The sequence below is a fragment of the Camelus bactrianus genome, chromosome 1, assembly GCF_048773025.1.
Source record: "Camelus bactrianus isolate YW-2024 breed Bactrian camel chromosome 1, ASM4877302v1, whole genome shotgun sequence".
Classification (NCBI taxonomy): Eukaryota; Metazoa; Chordata; class Mammalia; order Artiodactyla; family Camelidae; genus Camelus; species Camelus bactrianus.
Genome location: NC_133539.1, coordinates 7,747,124 through 7,774,496, shown reverse-complemented (window position 1 = coordinate 7,774,496; position 27,373 = coordinate 7,747,124). Strand labels below are relative to the sequence as shown.

General features: G+C 48.4%; 1 protein-coding gene and 1 long non-coding RNA gene across 4 annotated transcripts in view; one reads left to right on the top strand and one right to left on the bottom strand.

Annotated features, from left to right (window-relative positions):
• CLDN14 (claudin 14) overlaps nt 1–27,373 on the bottom strand; it is a 57,202-nt gene that overhangs the window by 7,504 nt on the left and 22,325 nt on the right. Inside the window, exon 2 of one of the 2 annotated variants that reach the window (XM_074357354.1) lies at nt 25,034–25,169. The gene's annotated coding sequence lies outside the window, so the exon portion shown is untranslated. Of the gene's footprint in view, nt 1–4,289; nt 4,949–25,033; nt 25,170–27,373 lie in introns of those variants that run through there. The other variant, XM_010956518.3, reaches the window with a different exon arrangement.
• Nucleotides 4,424–24,941, top strand: LOC123617319 (uncharacterized). Of its 2 annotated transcripts, none has more exons than XR_006725419.2 (4): nt 4,424–4,558; nt 4,625–5,057; nt 6,341–6,634; nt 13,552–24,941. It is a non-coding gene; the product is annotated as an uncharacterized LOC123617319 (long non-coding RNA). The 2 variants fall into 2 exon arrangements; XR_012503998.1 differs by lacking the exon at nt 13,552–24,941 and adding an exon at nt 10,128–12,804.

Sequence of the window (27,373 nt, the reverse complement as noted above, 5' to 3'; positions counted from 1 at the left end):
TGATCCCCCAAAGAGTTTGGGGCGCTCAGTTCCCCAGTTTGTATGTAACTGGCTGGGCTGCACCCAGAGACGTGGCCGACCTTTTCAGGCTACTGTCTGGTTTTCTTAAATCAACATGTCTTGGCTTCATAGACCAGAAAAACCCAAATTTGGGGTGCAGGCCAGGTTGGGATAAGGCAACTCCGATGGTTGCCCAGGCTTTCCCTTGGAAATCCAGGAGAGCACAGTGGGGCCTCCCTCTAGGACTTAACATCAAAACAACAAGCCCCAGGACGCTGGCCCTGCTGGGCTGGAAACCTCTATGGATAAGACAACTAGTCGATGGATTTTGTAAGCCTGTGAAAATGATTTATTTGAGCACGGAACTGGGATTATATTGCAGTGACTAAAATGAAGACATAAGACTGAGGTGTACTAATGCTAAGTAACATACAGCTAAAAATGTTTAGTGCTCATTCTCTGTCAATTTTAGCCCCAGGCATCCAGAAGCTGAGTTAATAATGAGAAGTAAAAGCAATCACAGCCAAATGTACTGAGTGTTCGTGAGATGCCTGACACGTGCTAAGTGCCTCCACAGATGTTAACTTGTTGAATCCTTCAGCAAATCTATGATGTGCCTGACATTGTCCTCATTTGTGGATGGAGAAACTGAGGCTTGGAGAGGTTAAGTAACTCATCCAAGGTCACACCTGGGCTGAATCAGGGAGACTAAAGAAGAGTTCTGTGGTCATCCATGTAAGAGATGCTGGCAGTGACAAAGGTGGGTACTGAGAAGGGGTGGGTTCCTAGATACATTTGAAGGTGAGAGTGGCAGGGTTTGCTGATGGTTTAGCAGTGGAGTGTGAGAGACCGGTGTCAGACATGGCTCCAAGGTCTTGGGCAACTGGAAGAATGGAATTACCATTTATTGAGGGTGAAGGCAGTGGGAGGTGGGAGTCTCTGCATTTGGAGGGTGGAGGGAGAGGAGTTTTGTTTTGGACATGTTGAATTGGCATGGCTGTGACCACCCGGTGGGGGACGGGAACACCACACTTGCATGTATAAGTGCAGCGCTCAGGGAGGGCACGGAGTGAAGAAGTCCACTTGGAACTCAACAGCACAGACACAGGATTGAAAGTGGTGAGATCGGGTAAGAGCCCCCAAGGAGTGAGTGTAGACAGGGAAGAGCAGGTGCCTGATGACTGAGTCTGGTAACCTTCCAACATGAGAGACTGGGGTCTGAGGGGGAGCCAGCAATGGGCCACAAGGAGTGGCTGAGAGGGAAGAGGCAACCCAGGGGGAGAGTGGTGAGTGAGGACAGAGTTCCAGGTTGGAGAGGGTGACCCACTGCGTCGTCACCAGACAAATCACATTATCTGAGCACTGAGAAATATGGTTGGAATTAGCAACATGAAGGAAACTGGAGACCTTGACAAGCTCAGTTTCGGCAGAGTGCTGGGAGTCAGTTCAAGAGAGAGTTGGGATAGGCGCACAGGAGATAGTGAGCCCAGAAGATTCTTTCAAAGACTTGGACCATCAAGGGGAACCAGGAAATGAAGCAACAGTTGTAGGACAGGGGTTCTTAATTCCGTAGAATTCAGGGTATCTGTCATCTTGGATGGGGAAAAGAGTTGCATGATTTATTTCATTGGCCTCCCCCTAAAATGAGCATGTCCTTGTGTTGAGTAGAGGCAGCCACCTACAGCAGTGTGACCAGAGCCTGGGACGTTACCACCCATAGGAGTCGCTCATGGTTTGCAATGCTTTACAGGTGTTGCAGACACCAGGAAAGATCATTTACTGTCGTTGCTATTTCAGAGTTATGGAAGTTATAAGACCCTTGCTGGGGCTGGGAATGTGCTGCATTGATAGAGAACAAGGGTGGAGGAAGAGGCCGGGGAGGAGACAGGGTGGAGGAAATGGTGGAAGGACCATCCGCTTAGAAGTTTAGAATGAATTGGGTCAGGTCTGAGATTTCAGCTGGTAGAAGTCCTCAGAATGGCCTTGCAGATGAAACAGCGCACAATGAAAACATGGGTACCCTTGTTCAAAAATGAAGAATTTCAAGGTGGCGACCACAGAGTATCAAACCAGGCTGGCGCTCTTTCAAAGTGCAGGGTCCCGGGCAGCCGTGCAGGTGGCAGGCCCTTGAAGCCTGTCCTGCCGGTTATGGATGGAACTGGGGGACTCAGCATTGGGATTTTTCCTCCCTGAAATCAAAGAGTGCATCTAGTTTGAATGTTGAAAGGAACAGGAGACACTTGTGCTGTGTTCTGCAGAATTTAAAAATTTGGTTTCGTAAGTTTGTTTTTTCTTCATTTGAGTGTAGCCCAGATGCCCCTGTAAATTTCTGCCAAAGAGGAGCCTTTTGAAAACAAAGCTATTGCTGGTCTCCTGTGCCCAAGAGAGGCTGCCAGCGGAAACCCCAGCCGTGTTCCAAATCTCAGCTTTCATTTCTTTCTTGTTCCAGGGAAGCTGTAGGTGCATGGGTGTGTGGCGTGCACATTCAAGTCCAGGGGTGAACCACTGCCCGTGGGTGGCTTGCCTCTGCACCCCAGAGACCCTGCTCACAGCCTCCCGGTACCCTGGTGGGGGCCCCCACCCCCAGGGAGAGAAGAGGATGAGGCACAGAGTTCCATCTTCTCCCTTCTTGCCTTCACAGAGTCACTGCACAGGGGCGGCTCTCTTAGGGCAAGCCCCAGGTGCCCTCCCAGAAAACAGCGCGCGGTGGAAAATTCCTGTGCGTGGCCGCTGTTGGCCGCCGGGCAAAAAGCCTACGGCCCTGGCAGCCACGCGTCTTGCCAGCAGTGTGAGGACTCGCCCCCAAGAGAGGATTGTGAAGATCAGCTGGAGGGAGGAATGTTTGAGTTTCAAAGCGCCAAGAATCACTCCTGAACTGGCAACAGCGACTGTCTGGATTTTTAAAAAGACACCGGGAGCAGCCGGGAAAACAGGCTTTTAGACTGTGTGCTCTATGTAATGTAAGAGATTCTCTGATACAAGCGAGAAGGTGAATTTTTTAAAAACAAAAATGGATATATTTGATTTTGTAGATCTTTAAGAAAACTAACTTGGAAAGCAGGAGATATTTGTAGTAACACTTTCATGGCACTGAGGGAAGAAACTGTCTCTTCCTTTTTACAGATTTCTCTGCAGATGCTTGGGAAGAATCGATCCATTGTCTAGATGGATAAGTAGAGGATGGTGAGCCTTAGAGATTTCTAAAGCTCCACAGCCAGGTAAGAATGGAGGCTGGCTTCCGGTCAGACTGATCCTGGGCAGACGACTCAGCCGTACCTGACCCACCTGGCTATGGACATCATAGCAGCGGCTTCTCAGAGCTGTCTAGAAGATGCTAAGATATGCAGAAACCTGTAAGCCCAGTAAGGAAGGACACCCAGTAATGCAAGGGTGTGCTACTGAAGTTTTATCATCGTTGCAGATAAATCTGTTCCAGCTCAACGGGAGCCAACCCAGCAGGTGCCCTGGGGTTGAGATGCTCAGAGAACATGGTGATCGGGCTACCCTCTGGTTTCCTAAGACTTCAAGACTAAGCTGAGTAATTGAGATTTTTGGCCTTGTAAATGGCAGGAATTAAATCTCTCAGTGGGAATGTGCAGCCAAAAGCCAGTGCCCGTGTGGCTCCACGGCCTGGGCACTAATCCCAGGCCTCGTTCTCCCTGGTCTGTGGCCCTCCCAGCAGGCCTTGGCCCTCTGGCCCATCCAGGGAAGACCGTGGCAGCTACTGGGGATGCAGGGTTCAAGGTAATTGAAGGATGAACTCATGGATCAGACTGCCTGGAATGTCTCCGCTTCAGTACCATTTTTTACCCTTATTAAGGGAGATCTGTAACTTTCCCGCGCCTTCTCCCAGGCCAGTGTCTGTGTGTTTGAGGGCAGGGGGGAGGGCTGGGGGAGGATAAGGCTCCCAAGTCTGGAGGCTCTAGACACTCACCGCGCACAGAAGGGGCAGTAACAACCAGCACCCAAGCTGCCCCGTCCCCTGACACTCCACAGACCTGGTCCTTGCTCCCAGCCCAAGGACGGCCAGCAAGTTCTACCCAAACGCTCAGGAAACGGACTCCATCCTTCCTGGCTCATTAGGACACCAGAGCTGGGTCCCCAGGGTCCCCCAGGGACCCCCAGGCCCAGGCACGGCTGGCCTTCTGCTGGGGATATTGCCTGCTGCTCTCCCGGAGACCTTCCGCCTGCACCCAGACCTACCGGCGGGGCCTCACAGCCCTCAGACAAGCGACGGCCAACCGCAGACCGCCCCCCCACCCCGACCCAGTGCCTCACCCCGCACTCACATGCACGGGCCGTGGAGTCCAGCTGCCTCTTCAGGCCCCTGGCTGCTCTGGGAACTGGCCGGGCACCGGCCGGCGTGACCCGCAGGCCCTCAGGGATACTGCCGCCCTCCTGTCCTTCCTCTTCCACCAACCAGAAGCTTCAAGTTCAGGGTATTTGAGAGGACAGTGACTAGACAATGACTGTGTCCTTTGAGAAGGACTGCGTGGGCACACGTGTCATTTGGTTGGGCGGCTCACTGCCCTATGCCCGGGATGAGGCAGCCGGCGAGGCAGACGATGCCCGGGATGAGGCAGCCGGCAAGGCAGACGATGCCCGGGATGAGGCAGCCGGCGAGGCAGACGTGCAGGACCAACCAGAAATGTCATTGCTGCACCTTGGAAAAATCCCTGATCCATCTGAGCATAATCATCACCTCCCTAAAGCACCCTCTGGTGACTCTCCTGGGCTGGGAGGACAAAGCCTTGACCGCCCAGCTGGGCGTGGAAGGCTGTCTAAGGTCCGGCCCAGTCTGGCTGCCCCAGCTCCCTACACAGGCCGTTGGCTGCGGACACTTGCTCCTCTGCGTCCGTATTCATCACCCCACAATGGACAGCCTGACTCCTGCCTATGACTGCGACCCACACGGCTCCCCTCCTGCCTCCCCGACCACCTGGCCTCTCTGAGCTGGTCCCCTGATGGTTGTCTCCACATGGCTCTGGACTTTTGGCCTATTGAGCAACAAAGAGTTTCTCAACTTGCAGGCTGCTATGGGCCCTGTGGGCATCCGGGTGAGTTTTGATCAAAGAGCAACTGTTTTTTGGCTATAATTGCAGAGATGGATGGTTCAGTGGTGTCTGTCGGGGAAGTGTGGAGCTGGGAGGGTTGTGGGCACCACTGGGAATAAGGGACAATTTGCTGTTAGTTTGAAATAAGAGATATCATGAAGGTGGCTTTTTGGGGATGTACAAGTAGGACTTAAGAACCCAGTCAGGCTGGGATTGTTCTGAAATTTAGGACTACACATGAGGCTGGCCAAGGGACTGGGACATGCTGGGAATGCCTCCAGCCCCTTCAGGTGTGCTGCTGGCCATGGTGGGATTCAGAATGGCTGAGAACCGCAATTCACTTGATACGCAGGTCTATCTGCTCCTCATCGATTCCATCACGGGTGCTCCAAGGGCAGCGACTTTGTTCCTATGTTCCTTCTGTGGCATTCATCAATCTGCGTGGCTTTAGTTGATGCTCAGAAAAGGATACAGTGAAGGAACATAGGTGTGGGCGAATGGCCCTGGGTGTGGACTGTGTCCATGGCAACCAGATTGTGATGGCAGAGACAGGAGCATCTTGTGGCTGGGAGTTTGGAGCAGGAGTTCAGAAGTGTCTGTTAAATATTATTGACTGAGGATCATTCCATTGATTTAGGGCAACCTCTGTCCTTATGGATATGATGGAAGCCAGTGGATATTTTGGATTAAATGGATGGACGAATGGTTGGGTGATGGATGGAGGATGGATGGGTGGGCAGATGGATGAGACATGAATAAAGATGGATGGGTGGGCAGGTGGATGATGGATGAATAGTTGATGGATGAATAAATCCATCACCTTTATTCTATCTCAACTGGCCTTCAATGCTTTTTTCATTTTTTAATTCTTCATAGAACCAGGCTGGGGTCTAACACACATTAGGAAGTCAGAAGAAGTTTGTAGAACGAATGAATTAATGAAAGGAAAGTTATGTATGTGGTTTTCAGTAACTGTTTTGGGTCCTCTTTGATTTGAGCCGCATACCAGCAACGTGAGTCTGAGTTAGCGGACTCAGCTATCTTGCTGGGGTGAAGGCCACTGTAGAACTTGACTTTGCTCAATTTATCGACAGCATATCCTGTCAGACAAACAAGACTTCCATGAAATCCTGTCTGCACGGTTTAATGTTAACTTTGCAGAGGTCCGATTTTGGCGAACTCCTCGTATTTGTGATGTCAGTAGTAACAGTGGTACTGAGCTCACTGTGTACTGGTTGTTGTTTTAAGCACATCACATACATTTACTAATTTTATCCTTAAAACAGTCCTTTGCTTTAGGTACTACTATTAGCCCCATTTTTTGGATGGGGAAATGGAGGCTCTGAGAAGTTAAATAACCTGCTCAAGGTCCTACTAAGTGGTGGAGGCGAGATTTGAACACAGGCATCTGGGCTCGTATCATTCTAAGTCGGCCTTGGAGTGTGGGTTCTGTAGCCAGAGATTCAATCAACCGCAGAATCACGATTTGAAAACTCTCTACTTTGGAGTTTAAGATTGTACTTCTTGACCTGGAGAATGAACTGCAAATCAGCTTGGGAGGAATATTACTTTTTCATCAAGTAAGTAGGCTTAACACTTGCCAGTGTTTTTGTTTCCTGGGACTTCTGTAATAATGTGCCACAAACTGGGCGGCTTACAATAACAAACATTTATTCCCTCACAGTTCACAGCGGGAGGTCAAAAGTCTAAAACCAAGGTGTCAGCAGGGCAGGACTCCCTCTGGGACTCTGGGTGGAAGTGTTCCTGCCTCTTCCAGCTTCTGGCGGTGGCCGGCAGTCCGTGGTGGTCCTTGCCGTGCAGCTGCTTTGCCCCAGTCCCTGCCTCGGTCCTCGCATGGCCCTCTCCCCGTGTGTGTCTCTCTCTTCACGTGACACTGTCCCTTTCTAAGGACACCAGTCATATTGGATTAAGGGCCTGCCCTCCTCCAGTCTGACCTCATCTTAAATAATTATATCTGCAAAGACCCTATTTCCAAATAAGGTCACATGCACAAGTACCAGGGATTAGAACTTGAACGTATCTTTCTGGGGGACAGAATTCAACCCATGACAGCTAGCGATATCTGTGGCTCACTACTTACTTGCTATTCTTTCTGTTATGTGGCACGAGAGTGTGATTTCCAGGGAAATCTGATCTGTCAACAAAGACTTGAATATGGGCTGCACTGGTAGAGTGGAAGACGCCACATCAGTCATTGCAGCGGTCACGTTCACTTCCAAATACAGAGCAAAAGGAAGATGCCTTCCTAATCTTATGCTTCAGTTTGTTTTTGGGAGCTGTATCTTTGGCTGCCTCAGGACACTCTCTCATCCTGAGAGAAGTGACAACAAAGTGACATTAAAGGCAAACCAAGTAACTGTTTGGAAACCACATAACCTACTGTGGAAAAATCCCTCATTTCCCACCAACTGTTATTTATAATATTTGCACATTTCTTGAAATAATCTGTCATAAGTAAGTAGAGATAATAGTGCTTCATAATCTATTTAAAAAGAGAGACAGAATTTTGCTTAGTATGGACATTTCCAAATAGAGAATAGAGAAGTCAATTGATGGCAAATGTGTTTAACAGGGAAGAGCAGTGGGGAAATGAATTAAATAGGTTCCTGTCGACAGTCTTCTTTCAGCCAAAGTGACATCTATCTTAGTTCAGGCTGGGCTTCTTTGGGACTGTCAGAGCGTAAGTATGTTGGCTAATGCTGATATGAAATGAGAAGTTTCTAAAATTCCAACAACACATTTGTGAAACAGGACCCCAGTTTGACTTATCTGCTGTCCATCATTCAGCTGACAACAGTGTTGGCAACAGACATTTCAACATAATCCTGTGTTTGCTAGTTGCTCTTTTGTACTCTAGACACAGGAAGATTTAACCTTTTGGACAAGATAGATACCAGTAAGTTTCCAGCCAAGGAGGCCAGGGATCATCTGATAAAGTGACAACCAAAAAATTATGTCTTAAACTATAAAGAGACCCCAAAAACGGAAAGTGGGAGCTCAGACAGAAATTTGTGCCCCTACACTCAAGAGCCAAAAGGTGGAAACAACTCAGATGTCCGTCAGTGGATGAATGGATAAGCAAAATGTGGTCTATCCGTACGATGGAGTATTACGTAGCTTTTAAAAGGAATGAAATTTGGATATATGCTACAACATGGATGGACCTTGAAGACATCACGTGAAGTGAAATGATCCAGTCTTAAGAGGTCAAATATTGTATGATTCTGGTTACATGCGGTCCCTACAGTAGTCAGATTCACAGAAAGTAGAATGGTGGTTGCCGGGGCTGAGGGGAGAGAAGGATGGGGAGTTGGTGTTTGGTGGGTACAAAGTTTCACTTGGGGAAGATGAAAAAGTTCTGGAGATAGATGGTGGTGACCGTTACACAGCGTGGATGGACTTAGTGCTACTGAATTGCATGCGTAAAAGTGGTTAAAATGTTAAGTTTTATGTTGTGAGTCTTACTACAATAACACACACACACACACACACACACACACAACAGGAGAACAGACTGGTCCGATTTTAGCCTTTCTGAGTTAGGTCCCCCGCCCAGTGGTCTTGTAGCAGCCCAGCAGTTTACATGTAAGGAGTTTCATTGGGAAAAAAATGTTCTCAGATGTTAATCTACACAACGCTTCCCTCCTGTCTCTATTCTAGCTAATTCTGAGAGCCAAATGCCAAATCCAGGTCCCAGCCCACCTGGCAGGATGAATGAACCACTGGCAGAGGATTTAAGGCCACTATCAGTGACCTTCTTACAGTGAACGCTCCCTTTCTCAAGGTCGCACTGTGCCTGGGCCGCTCAGCCGGGGGCGGGCAGGCTCCCCACCACAGGAGGAGGCAGCGTGGAGCCGCGGCTCCAGGACCCGGTGGGCGCACAGCAGCAGGAGGGGCTGGAGGAGACCATCAGCTCATCCACCTGCCATTTGGGACAAAGATCTTGTCCATCCTGGTCTCCTCCTAATTGCTATTCCTTAACAGAAAGTCACCTGACGCCAGGTGTGGCACCTCCAGGGGCCCTCATGCCTTGTAATTTACTAAGTGTGCTTACACCAACTGCTATTTAATCACACAGAAAACTCTGGGGGGCATCTGTTATCATTGCCAGGCATCTTGTCCAGTCCTCACAGCTGGTCACAGAAAGATCCGGGCCTCTGATGTAAGCCCTACGTTCTCTCCCGCACAAGCTGCCGGCCCAGTGTCCCGCACCCTCCCTCCAGCTGTTAGAAAAGCTGGTTGTTACCAGCAGGTGGCTTCAGGGAGGATCCAGCACTCAGTCAAGATTTGCTGAATGAACAGGTGTGGGTCTCGAGCACAGCTTTCTGAAAGGTCTTTCCTCCACTCCCGATTCCAGTTTACACCCCCCACAGCTGAGCGACCAGGATGACCTGCTGCGTCCTCGCTTGAAACACCTTCAAAATATCTCAGCTGCCACAAATCGGGCAGCATGTGGATGAGAAAGTCAGGGGTTCTTGAGACACATTCATATACTCTCAGGCACTTTTCCAAAGGGAGAGGACTCCTCTGAATATTCAATTTCGTACGCTGGGAGGGACGTTTGTTTGCGCCCTCCCCTCCCCCTCTGCTTCCTGTCCCACCCTCTCCCCTTTACACACACATGCATGTGTGTGCATAGGCACACCCACGGACACACGGTGGACATGCACACATGTGCATGCCGCACACACAGACTCACATTTTTTCTTAAAATGACTTTTGCCAGCAGCAAAGCCAAATCTTCCCAATTCTCTGTGAATAAGGTCAAAGAGGAATAACTTGGAGCCAGAGAAAGCCCTCCCTTTCATCATGTTGGGTTAGGGAGCTGCATGTCCTTCACCATTTTCAGTCCTAAACACTGGTTGGTGGCTTTCCTGAGACTTTTTTACTCAAGCAAACTCACCAGGGCCACGTGGGACCACAGGATACATTTCCCATCCCTGAACTAGGGTCCCCCCCCCACCACAATCTCCTTTCTGAGGTCCACGTCCTAAAACAAGTCACTTTGATTGCTATCTGCAGCTCTCAATAATCCAGAATCTCCTTTCTCAGCTAGCGGTTTCTTCCATCAGGAGGTGGACCAGAAAACAAGGCAGTGCACACGAAGTTCACAAAAGCAGGACAGTGAGGAAGAGACTGTGTTTCAGCGAGTCAGCGAAGCTAAAGAAGAGGAGCCCAACGTCAAACTTAACATGATCCTTTTGATTTCCAAGTGCTTTGGGGGGTTTTCGTGTCGGTTTCATGGAAAGTTGTGTTTGTGGAGAACACTGTGTTTGCTACAGGATCTTCCTGGGTTCATTTAGCCTGGTAATAAAAGCCTTCCTGGAACAAGACGGGGTATAAACAAAAAAGCAAATGGTCATCAAAGACCAGGGGAGGGGGGAGGGCGGGTTCAGAAGGAGTGTGGCTGAGCCCAGGGCAAGCGCTGCAGGCCAGTGTTCGCAGGAGCTGCTGACTTCTGGAGGGCGGTGTAAGGCGATTATGAAAACACATACCACTTTCAAGTAAACACGGGGCGTTGCGGAAGAACGGGCGAGAAGGAGGTCTCTCTCCGAGCACCCACTCTGTGCTTGGGGCTTTATCATGGGAGTCAGAACGGCATTAGGAAGCATTAACTCATGAGTCCCTGTAATGGGTGGACAGTGTCCCCCCAAACTCATGTCTACCGAGGCCCTCAGAATGTGACCTTATTTGGAAATGGTCTTTGTAGATATACATCAAGATGAGGTTGTACCGGATTAGGGTGGGCCCCAAATCCGATGGCTGCTGTCCTTATAGGAAGAGAAGAGACACACAAAAGAAAACCATGTGAAGGCAGAGGGAGAGCCTGGGGTGATGCAGCCACAAGCCGGGGGACGCTGAAGAACGCCAGGAGCCACCGAGGCTGGAAGAGGCAGGGAAGGAGGCCCCCCCTACAGTCTTCAGAGGCGTCAGGGAGCACGGCCCTGCTGACACCTTGATTTGGGACTTCTGGCCTCTAGAACTGTGGGAGAACAAAGTTCTGTTGTTTCAAGGCTCCTAGTTTGTGATGATTGATCATGGCAGCCACAGGAAACGCATCCAGCCCCCTGCCTGACCGGGAGCAGTTTAGGCTGTGAGAGATGGGGCATCTTAGAACCAAGAACATGGTCAAATTCTTGGCCCTAAGTTAGGAGCTGAGGTCCAAGAGCCATGTGTGTTGAGCCAGTTTTGTTTGTTTATTTTGATTTGTTTTTTTCCACCCGAGAAGAGATAGAGACCCTCCTGGGCTCAAGGAGTAAGGGGACAGCATCACAGCGAGGCTCGAGGTCAGCCCCATGGACAGGTAAGGTTACCCTAGAAGTCCCGGCTGAGTGGGGGGTCTGCGAGTAGAGAGGGCTGCCCTTCTGGCTCCCTTCTGGGGGTGGAGCATGGGGGAGAAGTAGCAAAAAGGACTAGGTTTTGGCTTCTGATATCCAATATAGGTTTTTATGTCTCCAGCAAGACAGTGTTCTTGAAAGCCGGGCAATGGCAAAAGAGAATTTTCAAAATTCCTTTAACCCCTATAACCACCTAGAGATCCAGACCCAGAGATTTGATGTCCGCGGGTCTTATCATTCAGAGTACACAGCACATGGCGTACGAGTTTCTGCCACGAGGAACGAGGGAAGCATGAGTCTTCTGGCTCAGCTGGATGAGGGTGAGGAGGGAGCTGAGGAAGGGGAAGCCAGTGGTCACATACGTTTGCCCCAAATCTAATGTACTGGGAAGGAGCCCAAAGAAAGTGGGCTTTCCTTCTGCTCCCTGTTGTAATCCTTGGAGGAGATGACCCCTCCCAACATGGGGAGTATGATGTGGTTGCAGGAAGGCAGGGTGAATGAGCCAGAGTCAGGATTCCTTACAGCGTGCAGGGGACCCAAGGATCCTCACATGTTCCCCAGGCTGGTACAGCACGCAGCCGAGTCTGCTGGGAGCCAATGGCTGTGAGGGGCCCACCTTGACCAGAGATGGAGTGGACATCCCTCCAGACCTAGGGGATCTCCAGGGTGACTTGGTCACATGTGAGAGCTCCCCAGCCTAGCCCACAGTCCATTGCCTTTAGCAGGGACATCAGCTGGATGTCCAAAAGGCAGACCCAGCCTGTGCACCCCTGAGCAGATACCTGTCAGTACACTCACCAGGACCAGCACAGCCTCCTGGAGGAAGAGGCCAATGCAGGGATGGGACAAGACCAGGAGACCTGTGCCCTCCCCACGGGGACCATGCGTTTCCCTGTGTGCTGGCTGCCATCTTGGACCTGAGGGTGGTGGGAAGAGAACGGCAATGGTAAGAGTTGACATTTACCAAGAAATGTTTCCCTAATGGAGCTGTTTTCATAGAAGGTGACTGTTTCAGCCAGAAGGGCTGGAGATAATATTCATGACAGATGAATCCCTTTGGCTACTCAGAAGAGGGGCTCACGAGGAAGAGAACTAAGGAAGCTTTGTGACCCCCGCACACCTGAGTAGTGGAAGGAGTCCGAGTTCTCCCTCCCACATGGCGTGGAAGGATGGTGGTTTGGGCTGAATTGTGTCCCTCCCAAACTCCTGTGTTGAAGCCCTAACCCCCAGCACCTCAGAATGTGGCTGTCTTTGGAGAGAGGGTCTTTAAAGAGGTGACTAAGGTAAAATGAGGTTGGAGGGGTGGGCCCTAATCCAACGACTGGTGTCCTTAGACACAGCCTCAGAGAGGACGCACACGGGGAAACCACGTGAAGACAGAGGCAGAGATGGAATGATGCCACCACCAGCCAAGGGATGCCAAGGGTTGCTGGTCGACCAGGAGCTGGAAGAGGCAGGGCAGGACTCTCTCCTAGAGCCTTCAGAGAGATCAGGGCCCTGCTGACAACTTAATTTCGGACTTCTGGCCTCCAGGACTGTGAGAGACTCCATTTCAGTTGTTTTAAATCACCCGGCTTGTGGTACTTTGTTACTGCCGTTCTAGGAAGCTAAAGTATACCGCTTTTTAGAAATCAAGTTTCCTGAAGGATGGCCCACCACGTAAGCAGACTTAGGAAACTTTTCCCCTGAGGGCAAATTTCTCCAGATTTAGACCACGTGGGGACCTCGGGGCACAGGAGGTCACAGGGCACCTCCCAGCATCCCTGGTTTACATCATCGGAGCCCGGAGGAAATGCTCCCAGTCCACTCGGGCTCCCTCCCACCCGATGGCGAAGGAAGCCGGGGAGGGAAGGAAAAGGGCCGGCAGAGAACACAGGTTTTCTTTGCTTTCCAAGGGGAAAAGGCCCTAAGGCTGTTTTCTTCTCTCTTCCCTTCAAATTGATCTTTCGTATCTCCAATAACTCTTATCTTTCAGCAAACTCAAGCAGGCCCAGCGTGAGCTGTGAAATGACCGAACTTCAAAGGTTTTGCACAAATCATCATAAAGGCCTGACCTAAGCCAGGGAAAGCCAGAACGGGGCAGAGAAATCACTCCTCATTTCATCGCCGGGTAACTGAGACTTTGTTCCCCCTCGCAGGTCATATCTGTCACCTCAACTGCCCCCACCGGAGTTCCAGCCACCTCGAGACACCTGCATGACCCACCCTCCAAGGGCTGAGTTATGAGCTGTGCTCCAGATCTATCGCCAGCGACGTGCAAGGTCTTTCAGCAGCGCAGCGGCCGTGGAGGCTGTGGTTAATTTCCTTTGCTGCTTTCAGGGCAGTTTGAAGGGAGTGGTGGAAGGATGGATCTCCGTGGCACTCAGTCTTAGTCTCAGCCACGGGTGGTGGTGATACAGAACCACATCGTTGACAAGGAGGGGTGCCTTGGTGAGCTGGGAGAAGGGTGAGCAGAGAGAGAGGGAAAAAAGCAAAATATTAATAATAATGTTGCCTTTTCTCGGGTCCTGGAGGATTGCAAGTTGACCAGTCCTTCTCCACGGATTTTATTTTACATCTCTTGTCTGGAGTTAGCCATTAAAGACCAGTAGAACAACGGATGGGAAAAATGCAGGTAGGCAGCAGGTTGGTTGAGCAGGAGAAGAGGTTTCCAGGCTTGAACTGGATTATGTGCCCCAATGTTCAACAGACACGTTGGGAGTATACGCTGTGACTGAGCTCTGTTGGTGATGGAAATGTGAAAATGGATAAGACGGAGAGCAAAGTGTTCCTCCCAGCCACTCGGGAAAAGACAGACACGCAGGAAGTAGCTGGAGCTCCCTGCAGCCCACAGACAGGTGGGAGCAGCCCTTAGCAGCCTCCTTGGGCTCCATTAAGAGGTGACAAAAGGAACCTGGGTTCTGCGTGGGGCCCAAGCTGCCTGCATCCATTTGGGCAGCGTCAGCCCTGTGCACATGTGGGCCTCGTGGAAGCTGAAATCCCACCGGGGCTCCGCTGGCCGAGCCTTGCTCCCTGTCCTGGGAATCTTTTTCCTCTACGTGGCCCACTCCGCTGGGGCACTTTTTGCAATTCAGCCGCCAGGACAAAGGTCTCTTTTTGCAATCCCTCCACCTGGATGGGGCACCCTTTTTCCCCCACTTTGCACAGTCTCTCTGTACGTGAGCAGCCCCGATCTCACACACCTGCAGCATTTGTGTGGTTGCTTTTAGGAAATTTCACTGAGGAAGGGGGAGAGATGATTTCAAGGATGGCAAGCCTAGAGAATTAAGCCACATCACACACCAGTTGGGGGAGAGGGGCAACGAACCCTTCAAGTCATGGGAAATCAGCCTTTAGCATTTTCCTGTGAATGGGGCCATTCTACTTGCAGCCTTCTCCAATTCTGGTTTTATAGGGGAAGTCCAGGACTAAAATCTAGTGAGGAAAATGGGGGCATTGTGTTTTCTCTTTGAAGCGACCCTGTGCCTACATGGGAAAACAAGGCCCTCTCTTAACAATCATTCGGTGCACGTTTCATAACTAGAAAAATCCTTTAATTTCCGGAGGCGGCTCAGACACCTTTTCTAAGCATGGGGCTCCTGTGATAATTGTCTAGGAAATTCACAGAAGAGGGAATCAGAAGATCTATGTGGAGTGCCGAGCGGGGCAGCTGCTATCTCTACCCGCCTCCTCCAAAAACTGCCCCTTGTCTTCTGTGGACACTGATGGAGGGAGATGCGGTGACTGCCGGGCTCCCTGGGGCTCCAGCCCTGTCTCAGTGGACTCTTGGCCATCACCTGGACATCATTCTTCACCCCCTAGAGACCCATCTTCAGCTTCCTTCCTTCCTCAAGCCCCCTATATTCGTTTCTTTCGGCTGTCTGACAGATCACCACAAACTGGCTGGCTTACAACAACAGAAATGTATTCTCTCAGCATTTAGGGACTGGAAGTCCAAAATCAAGGTGTGGGCAGGGTTGGTTCCTTCTTATGGGTTCAGAGGGAGAATTTGTCCACGCGTCTCTCCAGCTTCTGCTTGTTGCCTGCAGTTCTTGGCATCCCTGGGGTTGCAAATACGTCACTCCAGCCTCTGCCTCTGTATCGTCCTTCTGTGTCTGTCTCTGTGTCTTTTCTCCTCTTCTTATAAGGATGCCAGTCATAATGGATCAAGAGTCCACTTTACTTCAGTGTGACCTCATCGTAACTCTACTAATTACATCTGCAGTGGCCCTGTTTCCAAATAAGGTCACATTCTGAGATTCTAGGAAGGACATGCATTTGAGGAGGGGACACTATTCAACCCAGTTCACCCCCATCCTCCAATGACACTGAAATCCATGGAAGTCAGTCCATGGGATTCCATGGAATTCATCCTTGGAAGCTCCCAGCCTCACAGCTCACCTGGTCTCTGACTGTCTATCCGGCCACTTTGTCTTCTGTTCCAGAAGAAGCTCTTCTCTTAACATTACGCCCCACTAAGAAATCCATTCACCCTTTATCTATTTAATCAAGTCTAAACTCCTGCACCTGAGTTTTCATGTCTCCTTACCCCGTAATATGTATTATCCTACTGCTGATGTGGCTCCTGGCCACACCATCTCCCAGACCTGCCCTTCCCTGCTCTCAGTCCACTGAGCCCTGGTCAGGGTCCTCTCCTTCTCCTCCTCCTCCTCCTCCTCCCCCGCCTCCCTTTCAGCAGAGCCCATCCCACTCCTCATAGTGCAGCTTCTGTCCCTTCTGTCCCTATCCTGAGGTCAGCGCACAGTAGGTCTCAGTTTATGCTCGTTCCACTGAATGGGGTTCCCCGTCGTCTTCCTGAATTCTCTAAGCCACACTCACAGCCTTTGTTTCCAGGACCCAAGAGCGATGTCATGTTGGAAGTCTCTCCGTCCATGAATTGCTCCCTGCCTCTCCGGTTAGCTGGTGTTTCACTAAGGAGCCATCTTCCCAGCCAGATTTTTAGGCTTTTTGAAGGCTGAGACCATGACCTATCTGTGCTCCAGCCCCGCCCCCACCCCCAGGGCACAATCCGGGAACTGAGAACACAGTATGTTTTCACTGAAAACTTGCACAAATGCAGCCATTTTGCTTTAGGGGCCTGTGTTTTCACAGAGCATTGCTTATGAGGGATTGAGTCAGTTTGGGATGTTAATACAACATGATCAGGATTAAAATTTCATCACTTTATTGTATGTGTTTAGCGTTTCTAAAGGTAGGCTTAAGTCTCCCTGTTTCAGAGCCTGCAGGGTTGCTTATTAAAAGTGACCCAGATTAGCTGATTCAGAATTTTAGGGGTGGGTCCAGGAATTTTGTTTTTATATGTCAGCCCCGGCCTCAGTCCAGGGGATTCTTAAGCATGGCAGAGTTGAGAATCACTGATCTAGACACGTGGATAATCAATATTGATTCTAGATGTGTGAGCAGAGCTGAAGATAAACTAGTGACTTATTACAGCTCATAGAGCCAGCTGGGGCAAAGCCAAAAGAGACTCACTGCTCCCTAGGTGACCCGTCGCTTCAACGGCTGCCATTGTCTCCCGATGCAGAGTGACAGTCTTGCAGAGTCAGGGGTCCAGTAAGGAGAGTCTGGAGGGTCTTTGGAGTGACCCCTGGGCAGTGTTGAGCCTGAAGCCTGCCCCAGCCGCAGAGTCTCGTCATGCCGGTCTGTAACCCCCACCCCGCTCCCCACCCCGGGCGGAGAGTTACAGCGTGCTGTTTGGTTCTAATGTTTGTTTTACTTTTGGAAACACCTCAGGGCAACTCAGGATAGGTTTTCACAGAGGTGTTTGACTTGGGCTTGGCTGCAAAGTTCCCCCTCTTTGGTCTGTTTATTGCAAGTTAGCACATGGCCCGAGATCCAGGAGCCCAACGCTAGTCCTAACAGAAATCAGGGGGCAGGCACATGAAATGAGACGTTGGGAGGGCTGATGGTGCTTCCCCGGGCTCGTTTCTTGTCCTGGAGCTAACCTGAGGTCAGGATGGGCATCGGGCTGCTTTGGACTTTGCAGCCTCTGGCCTGGTTCTGCAGCCCAGTGATGCCTCGGGACCATGGGACAGGCCCAGACACTGCCTGCCTGACAACACGGCCTGAAAGTTTATTTCCCGGGAAAGGGATATATTCCATTTTTAGCTCCCATTGTCCTTACGTATTCTCTTATTTAAAAAAAAAAATCAACTAACTTTCGATAGCAAATTGCTGGTCTCTCGTGATTTTAATTTTCAAGTTGCAAACAGACTCCAGGATACAGCTGGATGATAATCTCCATCACTGGGCCAGCTATTCCATTACATCGTTTCATTTAATCTGCACAGAACTCGATGCTGAGGGTATTATTAGATCCCATTTAGAGATGAGAAAACAAACTCAGAGAGGTTAAGTCAGCGACCCCAGGTGACCCAGCTAATAAATGGGGAGGGGGCAGGGGTTGTAGCTCCAGGAACTACATTTTCTCAGCAGCGTGAGGGCTCGACACGTGGTGATGACCTACCCCAGTCTGAACCTTCTTTCCTTGCCTTGAAGAAGGAATGAATAATGGTTTGCTGAGGGCTGAAAGATTTCACCTGAGTCTTGCCCCATCTGCATTAAGCATATCAGCTCAGTTTATATCAGTAAAACAAAAATCAAGGAAAGTTATGGGTTTATAGTGACATGTCTGCAGGGCATTAAAATAGACTGTTAAAAAAATTTTGTGTGTGTGTCCAACTATTATTTTTTAATTCTTTTTTTGTTTTTCTTGGGGGAAGGGAGGATTAGGTTGGTTTGTTTGTTTAATGGAAGTACAGGGGATTGAACCCAGGACCTCATACATGCTAAGTACACACTCTACCACTGAGCTGTATCCACCCCCCACCTAAAATACACTATTCATGTGAGTTTCTGCCCACACCACATTTCTTTTTCACACAAATGAGAAGTATGATTGAGAGTCACTAGCATGGGTGGTAGAAAGAGTTTAAAATCCAATCAGAACCTAATCAGGACCTTGGAGATGTGACCACAGTACTTTGATCCAGGGAGGGTCATGCTCAAAGGTGTAGGTGTTGGGTGAAATCTAGGACATGTGGGGCTGGGGGAAATTAAACTGAAACTTATGAGTTTAGGGAACGGGCCCACCAACTCCCAAATTTCCTACTTGAAGATCCTCTTCTTACTGCTTCCCTTCCAGAGTTTCTACTGCGTTGACGTGGACGCAGCTCTCCTGCCCCACCACCCACGGGGTCAGCATCTTGATCACGGGAGATTGTAAGCTCTGTTAATCTTTCTTATCAGCAGCCTGGGCTTAGTTCAAGGACCCATGGTTCTCTATTTGAAGGGACACTCAGCAGGCTCCCAGCCAGTCCCTGGCCCTGGGCAGCAGCTGTTTTGGATGGAAGGAGGAAGACTGAACTGAGAATATTTTAGGACTATGTTACTCTGTCCTTGAGAGAACACTCAAGGATAGAAAAAGAGTCCTATGAATTTAAAAAGCCCAGTTATTGATTAAATCAAAGGAGCTAAGCTATTATTTAAACATGGAGCTCAGTTCCTAGAGGCTGGACGAGGTCAGCTGGGAGGGGTTAACTGTACTATGCTGCCTTGAATACTCTGGAAAACACCATCTTCTGACTTTTTGCAATGAGTGAAATGCAATCAGAAAACAGCACCACAAGTAACAGTGATTAGTCTTGCATTTGAGGCTCGATGTGTGTTCCATGTTTATATATATTTAACCCTAATATCTCCGAGAGCCGAAGTTGGTGTTGTTATCCTGGGTCTGCATTCTGGGGAATAAGAGATGTGATGGGTCCAGTAATTGGTACAAGATTATAAAGTTAATCATCGGTAGGGCACAGAAATGAAGGAGGTCCTTTCTTCTGTAAGCCGTCTCCCATGAAATACTGTGCTTATCTCTGCTGAGGTCTGACGGGGTATCACATTCTACCACCACACTAGCCAGAGGTCAAGAGCGACGGTGCCAGCCCTGCGGTATGCTGCGGGGTCAGTCCTGGAATTAGCAGAGTTCACTCTCAGCCAAGAAAAGAGTATTCCAAGGAAATGATATCTTAGATACTTTTTTCCCTTAGTTGGTAGACATCACTTGAGAGGGTTATGGTATATTAAAGCCATATTACTGTGACATCTTGTAAATTTTATAGCTACTGTTTTACACTTACTCAGCATTCCAGGTCTCATTGTGGGGTTCACTTCAAATAATATTGTATGACTGAGTGTGTAAGAATCAAATGCAAGTTGTACTGAATGAATTTTTCTTGAATATCATGGTTTTTATTGCTTTAAAAGTAGAGTTTCTTTGCATTCATGATTATTATAGTTGTAAGAAATAAGGGTTGTTTACTAGAAAACAAAATGCCAAATATTTCTCAACTATTAAAAAAAAAATCTATATAATCTCAAAAGCATCTGACTTAAATGAAGGAGGAAGTTCTCAGCCCAGGCTGCACATTGGAATTTAAAAGCTTCAGAAGCTTTTACAAGCTTCTAATGTGTGAGCCTCACCCCTAGACCAATTAGATAAGCTCTCTCAGAAGTGCTGTCTGGCTAGTTATAGTTTAGAAATTTCTGCAGGCAATTCTAAATGCAGCCAGTCTTGAGAACTACTGGGCCTAAGCAGTAATGGATTTTTTAATTCATGGAGTTAGGTCTGATTGCCATCAGTGCATTAGTGTATCACAAAAAAGAGCTACATTTTGCATTACAAGTAAGAGTTTTGAATATAATGCAAATGAAATATATGCAGTGAATACAATATATGCAGTAAGTCAATATGTTAACATATATAAAGCAGATGCTCAATGTTACTGAGAGAATAACTGAATGAACATCCTACGAAGTTTCATATGAAAAATCATATTTTGATAAAGCTAAGATGTCATCAATTGTAAGACAAAGTATCACTGAGAAAGAAAAATTTTTAATTAAACTGTGATGTGCCACATATTTTAAGCCATAACTCAATTTCAAAAATGTTCAAAACAGGAAAAAAGTCTGAGCTTTATAATTAATGAAATACAGTACTTAAAAATTACTACACTTTTATTTTTCTGCCTGGTCTACTCCATCTGTTATACCACTGTTGTCCACTAGATGCCGCTGTGAGCTGCAACTTCAGGTTCCAAAAGGAAATCTGAAAACCAATTTTCTTAGGTATTTAAAATTGAAACAGTCTGCCCCTTTTAAAGACAAAAGAGCTTTAAAATCTCGTATTGTGAGGGGTTGTTGCTCATAATTTACCTTCTATTAAGATCCATCCTCAGTATCTCACAAAGTGTAAAATTATTTAAAAAGTGAATTGAAAAGTTTTCATGGCCAGATGGAAAAAACTATCACTTCCCTTTTATCCACATCCTCCAATTTCACATTTCGCTTGTCTGTAGCTGGTTATAGAGAAGAGACAGTAATACTGATAGGAAGGTTGATGTTTGACCTAAATCAAATTGAAAGTAAAACCATGAAGGAAAGAATATAATGTCTAATTTGAAGACAGCAGATCATGGGATCCTGCACACATGAGTAACGGCTTCCCACACAGGAAACGATGGGTGGAAAGGGGACCAGGGGTAAATGGGCAGGACCTCGAGCTTAAACCCAATCCCAATGTTAAACCCTGGGGACTGACCAGACCCGCCATGGCTGAAAACTGGGATGACTTCCCCTATTGGATGAGAATCACTCTCCCAGCAAAATTATAGAGGCTTAGGGTGGAAAAGAAGCTCGCAGAAGCTTCTAGAGTGTGACTCAAACTGCTCCTGAGCTTTAATGAGATGAGAACAGAAACTGAGAGCATTTCAAAAATGCGTTTAGAGCAAAATAACAGAGTAATATTCTATCTAAATGTAATAAGAAGAAATTGGGCTCATAGTTTGTATGTCTTTTATTTCATTTTTCTAACCATTCAATTTTTCTGGTACTTTACAATAGTATCAGTCCATAACAGATTGGAAATTGAAAATAAAGAGTAGTCCTTCACCCCAGATAGCTTGAGAATTACTGCAGAAAATCCACCCTGAGCCACCAGAAGAGGAGATCCCAGAACAGCAACTCTATTAACCCCCTTAATAATTTTCTAGTGGACAATGCAGGTAGAAAAGGGCTGAGGAACAGGGGCACTTGGATTGTGAAGGGCAGGATGACTAGAGAGGTAAAAAGAAATCCTAAGAACAGTACACCTCGGGGAGCCCCAGCCTCTGAGCCTGCGGTTGGCAGTTCACCCCAGAACCCCCTTCCAGCTCTACAGAGGCTCAGACACCCTGCATCATTAAACCCCAGCTGGCCCCCTGGCCCGATGCAGACACACAGCAGACTGACCTTGGGACAAGAGGAACACAGGGGGCCGCAGCGAAAAGAAAATACAAAACCGCTCAGAACTGCCCAAATCTTATATATTTAGCTTCAGAAGACAAACACAGAGAGAAGTCCATAGTTAAATTCCTTCCTGGCTTAATCCAGCCCAAATCAGCAGGCTCTGATGGAAGGGAGGCTTAACACACTGTGGACGGCCATTTACGGATAATTGAGTTGGCTATTTTGCTTCTTTAAAAACATTCTGTTGCATCAATATACTGTTGGTATCTCTTTTGGAAAGCAATTTGGTAACAATTATCAACATGTAAATTGTGACTACTCTTTAATCCAGCTGTAGAAATTCATCCTACAATTATACTCTTAAAGGAAGCAACAAAACACCCAATATTGTATCCAGTCCTCTGACTGACTCTTTAGGAGGGAAAAAAACTGGATAAAAGCTAAACATCCTCAACAAGAGACTAGCTAAATGGTGGCACCCCTAGACTGGAATAGTACACCCCACTGAAAGATGAAATGCTTCTCCAGGTTCTAATGTGGAAAGAGTTCCAAGACACAGCTTTAAGTAAAGGAAGCAAGTTGAAGTCCAATGGGTACCGTATGGTCCTATTTGTGTAGAAAAGCAGCCTATGCACTTTGATCATGCAGAGAACCCTTCCAAGGCTGTGTCTGTTCACCATGATCATCTCTGGGAAGTAGAGCTAAGAGCCAAGACTTTCATCTCTAATATCACACCCTTCCATGTGGGTTTGTTTTGTTTATAAGTAAAAATAAGTATTAATTTAATGTGGAACGAAGTACCTATTGCAGAATATCAAGACGTACAAGAAATGGCAACAAATATCAGTCAACCAAAGATATATCCAGAAACAAGGGGTTACATAAAATGATTGCACCCCAAAGCTCAAGAGATGTTGGCCGACATTGACAAAGAAAAAACCACAACTCCTAGATTTTCTCATCCATGGCTGGCGAATATTTTTAGTGACAGCCAATACCAGCCTGGGGAACGCGTAAAATCCAGTGGACCATGATGCAGAGGACTCAAGGCTTCCAGGCATCCTGGACACCACCAAACCCAGTGGTGACCAAACCCAGAGACAAGTGCTCAAGTATTTACTTACTATGTGGAAATGGAAAGGGACTGGGATTGGTTAACTAAATTAAAAACGGTTGCCTGGTCCTGCGTCATAGACAGAGGGAGTGTCTTGGCTACCAGAAGTGCTGTACCTTCTATAAATGGGATACACACATTTCTTGTTTAATTACCCTACATAGCGCCAATTCATTCTGATACCATTGGTCTTGGAAATACTTTTCTTAAAAGTTATATGTAATTACTACACACACACACACACACACACACACACCCTACTCTGTACTCTAAGGATGAGTGCTGGGGAGGGAGGCTCCCTGTCCACCCTGGGGCCCTCAGCCCAGCGCACTGCATTATACACGCTCCTGATTAACAAGTATTTTCAGTGCTCCTCCGAGTTGAGTATATTCTGCAAAACACTCCACTTACATCCCTTTGGCCTTTCTTTCTGCCACTTATTTCATGTTCTAGGTACCAGCTTTGATCCATAGTCTCAGGTAAAAGATGTTCAGGTGATCATTATGGACTTGCCTCAAAAGGTAAAGGAAGAATATTATGCTGGATGTCAGAAAGCCAGTTTCCAGGCAGCCTGAGTCACAGAAATGGTAGAGGAAGCAGAGGGAGAAGTTTGGCACCCCCCACCCCCACCCCGGACAAATGGAAGTCCCCTGCGATTGTAACAAGCCCCACAAGCAGCATTGTGGGCCTGGGAGAGATGACCAAGGGCATGTGAAGGCAGTGTCAAGGCAGAAGCCAGAATTATGCTTATAAAGACCCAAAGAGCAACCTTCCCTAACTTCTGTGTCTCTTCTGTGTCATGGCCTATCTGACATATGTCGGGGGCCCCGGGTTGCCAGCAGTGGTGGGCAGGGAGCAGGCAGGCCCAGAGCCACCCCTGCAGGAACACCAGAGCACTCAGGGCTCCCAGTGCACTTGGAAAGAAACCACATTCACTTTTAGCCTGGGTGGGCCAGCTGAACAGCTGCGGCACCACTAAAAACAGCAGCAAGACAGAGAGACAATAGTCTTCCCCAGATCTGCCTTCAGGGGAAACAACCGGGAGAGGGAAGGCATACCTGAAGAGGGCCTGGAATGAAGGTTTTGAAGGGCCTGAGTGGGGACTGTCTTTTGAGACAGGTGGGTGACCTTAACTGCAGGCTTTTATTTTGCTAAGGTTGGGGATTGCTGCAAATTTGGGGCCAGAAATGAATTCTCTGGAGGCGGGGGACACGCTGAGGCTACCTCCTGGGGACTTTCTCCCCTGTTGGGCCCTTCCTTTATTTATTTAGAGGACTCAGCCTTCCCCCTAGGTAAATATTGAACAGGTACTTTAAAAACGCCCATTTAAACAATGGCGAACTGTTCTCCTGAGCTCCCGGCTGGCATTATGCCCTGACTTCCTCAGCGGAATTGGGGGAGCGCTAGTCCGGCACTTCCGGTGATGGCACTTCCGGTGATGGCACTTCCGGTGTCGGCCATCCATCTTGTGAGGAGGCCTCGCTTAGACCGGAAGTCCGTGGGGAGAGAGGCCTGGGGCCTTGGTTTGGACTCCATTAGGAGAAGGGTAGACGTTTGGGTGTGGAAGCTGGAGTTGGAATGGGATAGAACTCTTCAGGCACAGAGAAGGGGAGCCGTGGGGGACTGGCTGAGGTCCACTGAGGGTCTCCCACGAAGAAGATAGATGTTAGGAGGGGAGGGCGGTCCTACCACACACGACTTTTCTCTCTGCAACAACCTCAGAGGCCCAGAGGATCGTCTCCCGAGGAGAGAGTAGTCACTCCATTGGAAGCACAGGTTTTACCTCGACACCTTAGCAACCGAAAGTCTGTCTGATCACCTACACAACCTGTGGCTCTCCAAGGAACATAAAGGCCCAGAGCCTTACTGGAGATGCACTGCATCAGGGTCTCGCGGGAGATGTCCAGCAGAGGAACAGTCAGAGCCCATCTGTATCCAGGGCTCAACTGGATTCTTGGCCTCCTCATCCTCAAACGTGGCGAACACAGCTCTGGGCTCAGGCCCAGCCAGCGCTGAGCCTCCCGGGACTCCCTCCCACCAGCCGGGCTGGAAATACCGGAAAAGCCAAGGTAGCGGCCCTCAGAGGCAGTGCAGGTATTTTCTTTCCTTTTGGCCAGTTTGGTTTTAACTAGAAACTGGAATAATAATTATAATGATACATGTTTACATATTTTAACTAATTAATCCCTTGGAGTCCTCTTTTGGGGAGAAAGCGTTCTACCCACCTCATACATCAGGAAAGCAGGGCCATGTGGTTTGGCGGGGCTGGGTGGTCGCTGGTGTCAGTACGAGAGCGGAGACCTGGGCTTCAGCAGTTCTTGACTTCTTGGCCTGCGTCCAGATTGCTGGGCCTTGCAGCCCCTAGAAAGGTAACACGTGAGAAATTGAAGTGGCCCAGACCATAAACCATCAGGAGTGGTTGGCGGGCTCCCTGGCCCTGCCTGTGCCTGTTCCTCCTGGAGAAACAGGCTTGGAGAGGAGGAAAAGCTGTTTCTCCAGGACTGCTTTTGCCCATCTTTAATTACCAGGTAAAACAAAACTTTGCAGACAGAAAAGCTCCCGTTGAAAGAAAACGCCTAGTTGCTGTGAAGGTTTCATCTTTCTCTTTCGACTCCCAAGGTCTGCCACCATGTAACCCAGTGTTGGCCTGAAAAAATATTTGTCTACAGAAACAGCCACGTGGGGTGCTGGGGACACCAGTGCCTGGGCCTGAGGGAGGAGCCTGTATGGTTACCCTCTTAACCCCTTTTAACAAGCGATATACAGGTTTTCTCCTGATTCTGTCTTCTCTATCTGCTGGCAAATGTTTTTCACAACAAATTAGGATGAGTTGGTAGGTGTAGGTGAAGGGAGAAGGGTAATCAATGTCTTCAATGGCCATGGCTATTCCTAGGTCGGGGGGTGGTGGAAACACAGAGGAGGCAGGCTGGGAGCCTTTCAGCCCCAGCAGTTGAAGACACGTGTAGAGGCATCCAAGTCGGCAAAGAAATCCAGGCTGAGTCTGCAGAGAAAATTGCTTTTTTGAAAGAAAGAAGTGAGCAGGCGTGGTCAAATACGACCCTCTCTGAGTGTTTGTATCAGGGCAGACTAGCAGCCCTGTTTGGAAGCGGAGCCTGGCTATCGCAGTGGAGTCTCCTTCTAAACGCGTAATAGGCATTTATTTAGTCTGCACCCCAGGGTGCCTGGTATCATCGTTCAGTTTTTCATATGTGGATGCTATCTTTCTCCTGTTCAGTTGTAGGCTTCCTAGTGGTAGGGACCAGAGTTTTCATAATCCACATTAATTAAAATGACGGATCAAAAACTTTCCCCTTGTGTGTTATCAGCGGAGGGACATAAACTAATTTCGGTCTCGTTCCTATTGCCTGACTCCCTTTCATTGTTCCAGGTTTCCTGTTAAGGTCTGACTTTTGAGAGTCCTCCCCGATGCCAGAGAGCACATCTGGGACACAGATGTTTCTTTTCTTTGCTCTTTCACAGTGGTAATTTTCTCAGCTACTGCAGGAAGCTCGGCAGATTCAGAAGTACAAGGAGCCCCAGTGAGGCCTGAGATGATCTTCACTGGTGCTATCAGCGGGTCTGAATGCCAACATCTGCTTCAAGAGTGATTGCTCGGAGAAGTTCCTCCCAGTCCTAAATTTGGTTGCTCTGTTTTGAGGTGATAGCCTCATATTGAAGTAATTTCTCCCCACCAAAGGGTCTAGAATAGGTTCAGTTGTAATCGATTTTATGTAATCGTGACTGCCTCAAGAAACCTGGAAAGGGTTATTAAGAGTGTGTGTCTAGGCATATGGATAACTGTTCCAGCTCAGCAGTCTGAGCACCATTAGTAGCCCTTGAAATGGTTCTCCAGGAAGTGCGGGCTGCTAATAACTCTGCCCTGATGTTATTATGTGAGCCAAACAACGCATAACTTTTGTAAGTAGCCCAAGTGCTCTGAATTGGCAACCTGCTCAGGGAGACCACGTTGGTGTGCCTTCCTGAACCCAGGAAACCTCACCAAAGGAAAGCAGAAAATTATCAACCCTCCCTTGCCAGTAGGTTGACTTGTCACTGTCGATAGACAAACTGATAGATTTTGGAGCTATGTCCCTCCTACTGGCTCAGAAGAGGGCTCTACCTAGAGCAGTCAGTTGCGCTAAGACAATTTCTGTGGCAAGAGAAAGAATCTTTCCATTGGAATTGTTAATTAACTTTTTCACTTTGTTGAAAAATGCTGTATTAAGTGCTTGGAGATAAGAAAAATATGCCCTCAGGTTGTTCATCGTCTACCTACGAGGATAAGGCAGAAGATTGAAAAGCTAGTTAAAGTGCAAAGCAATGGCATATCCACCTTGTGGGAGAACATTCAGCCACTGAAGTGAATGAAGGAAATCTGTAAGTCCTGAGAGCTAACCAGGAAAAGGCCAGTAGCTGAACAAAATACCATCTAGGTAAAAATTAAAGCGAAGTGCCTCTGTGTATGAACATACGTATATATGCAAATGCATAAAGGGGACGGGAAGAGACACAGCAAAGTAGAGAAGGAAAGTGAGATTGGGGGAGGCTGTAAAGAGCATTTCTCA